We start from the raw sequence: 3,752 nt of genomic DNA, 5'->3' as shown, positions 1-3,752 counted from the left end.
TTGTGGAAAGAATAAAGTAATGTTTATGAGATTTGATGATTAATTAAGATAACTACTGGAGGAAAGTGATTTTATAATATAATTTAAGAGACAGGATTGTTATATATTGTAGACCTATAACTGATTTGATCTGCGACAAATGGGAAGTCAACATTTTATTTTTTTGTTTAATCATTTTTGTTTTGTTTTGTTTTTTGCCTTTGAATGTTTTATGATTTTGTTTTGTATGTTTTATGAAAATTTGAATAAAAATTATTGTAAAAAAAATAAAATAAATCAGGCCAGTTGCAGAAAGAATCTCAATATAAGTACCAACAATTTCCAAGCACTAGGAAGGTCTTGTGATGAACCATCTGCTTGATTGAGACAAACCATGTCTTCTTGATTGAGTGGCTCCCACATATTGCAGACATCCCATGGAATTGTGGTCATTCAGAAGCCTTTCCAGATGTTTCCATATGGAGACAATAACATGATAATTGTCTTTAAACTGAAAAGCCTTAGTGCAGGGATAGAGAATGTGTGGCCCTCCTGGTACTAGACTCCAAATCCTATCAGCCCCAAGCAGCATTGCAAATAATCAGAGATGATGGGAGGTATAGTCCAACATCTGGAGGGCCACAAGTTTCCCATCCCTGCCTTGAGCTGACTCTGTGGGTAGTGTGGTCTCAGCTATGCCAAAGCAGCAGTGGGAAGAAACCCTTCATGTTACTGTACTCAATGGACCCCAAATCGTAAATCATTATTCTGATGCAACTGTCCCTCACACATTTTGACACCTTATCTAGAAGTGGCAAGGGTCTAATTAAACAGACAGTCTCTCCCTCCCATCTGTATACCCTTCAGGTAAAGAAATGGTTTAGCATATTACTTACTCATGTATTATTTTCTAGACCACCCTTCATCCATATGATCTCAGGAGCGCTCCAGGCATAAGGCAAGTCATAAAAAAGAGACAAAACAGATGCAATGTGGGGCATGTCACTGGATCTCCTGACTTCTGTTAAACTTCAAAGCAGCTGTGTGTATGTGTTTCTCATCGTGATCAGAGTATCTATGCAGGGAAAGGGGTGTTTAACCCGTCCTACAGTGTCATTACTCTAAGCTGAATCTGTAATTAAGTGTGTTAAAGTGTTCTTGCTTAGCCATCCTATTCTCTTGATTGTAATCTTGTTTTAACTGCTTTTAATATTGTATTTTTAAGTTGTTGTAACCTGGCCTGAGAGCTCATGGTGAAGGGCAGTTAAGGAACAGCAACAACGGGACATGACCTGGAACTGTCATCAGTCATGAAAATGGCACCTGTTGTTACTGTCTGAGAAACAGCTGTAGCACTTAAAGGCTAGGAACATAGGAAGCCGCCTTATACCAGGTCCTCCAGCTATTGCTGAACTACATCTCCCATCAATTCCAACCAGCATGTAGTCAAGGCTGATGGGAGTTGTAGTCCAGCAACATCTGGAGGCCCACAGGTTCCCCATTCCTGATCTATCCTAAGTCCAGTACTGTCTACTGTGACTAGCAGCAGCTCTTCAGGGTCTCCAAAGGGGTCCTTCATACCACCTGCTATTCATCCTTTTAACTGGAGATGCTAGGGATTGAACCTGAGGCCTTCAGTATGCAAAGCAGAAAGCACACACTCTTCCAGTGAGCTTTAGCGCCCCTTCTAAGGCTAGAAACAGATTTGCTTTCTTTCAGGGAAATGAAGTTAGTCTGACAAACACATCATAACCTATTATGTGCACACTCATCCTGTGATTAATTTGTTCCCAGATTTTTCAGAGTTTTGCAATGCTGCAAAAACTGTTTGAGCAGAAACAGCAGTGGGTCAAAAGAAATAAATGGAAAATGGAGGCCTCTGTCGTTATGATCTTCAACTCTCAATAACTTTTGTATCTCTACAGTTGAAGTAGACTTGGATAACCCAGGATTTCCTAAAACAGCATTACTGGGATGCTCTACCTTGCTGCCATCTTGAACTTAATTCCTTGAGCTACAAGTAACTGTAAAGTGTGGGCTTGTGCAAGATGGATAGATTGAAATGCCTTAATCTATACTCTGATCCTTTCTGCACATGGCCATTGCAAGCACATGCCTTTATTTGCTCATTCATTAGCCCTTGGTAGAACTAAAGCAGCTTTTCAACAAGTACTGTCCCTATTGGTAAATTAATCAACAGTCATTTGCGCTTCTTAAGATCAGTATCTGCAACCCCAGCTTTGCACAAGGAGTACTTTTGTCTAAGTGCTCATGGTCAGGCATAGTCTGAGTTAAGGCGCTCTATCCAATTTTGCACACAGCAAGAAACCATTACAAGACCAAAAAATACCTCCTTTCATTAGCATAAGCACCTTTTTGTTTTGGAAAAATCACTCTCTTTCAGCCAGATCCTAGGCATTGTTCATCTTTGTTTTAGGTAAGCTCTACCCTTTAGGAAACAAAACCTTTAAGTTTTTATCCCTTAGGGACCTTTTCCAATATATCCCATCTTATGGTCCCTCAGATGCTATTGGAGGTCACTGATTTATGACATAGAAATGGACTGCCTTCAAGTCGATCCCGACTTATGGCTACCCTACAAATAGAGTTTTCATGGCAAGCGGTATTCAGAGGGGGTTTACCATTGCCTCCCTCTGAGGCTAGTCCTCCCCAGCTGGCTAGGGCCTGCTCAGCTTGCCACAGCTGCACAAGCCAGCCCCTTCCTTGTCCGCAACTGCCAGCTGGGGGTCAACGGGACTATGCAGCTTGCCCACGGCTGCACAGGTGGCAGGGCACGTAACTCCTGAGCCACTCACTAATGTATCTTGCTATCAAGAAATCTGAGAGTGTTTTGCTACCCAAGAATGTATAATTAATTGCTCAAAGAATCTTTTAATATAACCCTAATTCTAGACTCTCAGGTCACTGTCAACACCCAAGCACCTAGTCCTGTGCCATCTCAATATTTATTGCCACTTTAACCATTTTATTTTTCTTCTTCTATTATTTATTTAATTTTCAAACATTTATATGCCATCCTTCCAAATAAACATTCCTTCAATGTAGCTTATATATTAAAAATAAGAATACATGAATTGTAACAGAATAAAATACCCCCTCAAATATCAAACAACAATTCAAATACATTCTATTCTATATGGAGACAATAGTCAAGAAATGAGAAGAAGCCTAGGACTGAGGAGGGCAGCTATGAGAGAACTAGAAAAGGTCCTCAAATGCAAAGATGTATCACTGAACACTAAAATCAAGATCATTCAGACCATGGTATTCCTGATCTCTATGTATGGATGTGAAGGTTGGACAGTGAAAAAAGTGGGTAAGAGAAAAATCAACTCATTTGAAATGTGGTGTTGGAGGAAAGCTTTGTATATGCCATGGACTGCAAAAAAGACAAAATAATTTGATGTTAGAATTAAACCAGAACTGTAACTAGAAGCTGAAATGATGAAACTGAGGTTATCATACTTTGGACGCATCATGAGAAGACAGGATTCACTAGAAAAGACAATAATGTTGGGAAAAAGAGAAGGGAGTAGAAAAAGAGGAGGGCCAAACAAGAGATGGATTGATTCCATAAAGGAAGCCACAGACCTGAACTTACAAGGTCTGAACAGGGTGGTTCATGACAGATGCTCCTGGAGGTCACTAATTCATAGGGTTGCCATAAGTTGTAATTGACTTGAAGACACATAATAAAAAAAACAGTAATCCCTGATTTCACCGCCCTTTCCACCCTTGCATGGCCCAAACTC

This window comes from Rhineura floridana, chromosome 8 (assembly GCF_030035675.1).
Source record: "Rhineura floridana isolate rRhiFlo1 chromosome 8, rRhiFlo1.hap2, whole genome shotgun sequence".
NCBI classification, from domain to species: Eukaryota; Metazoa; Chordata; class Lepidosauria; order Squamata; family Rhineuridae; genus Rhineura; species Rhineura floridana.
Note: the sequence above shows the minus strand (reverse complement) of the source record.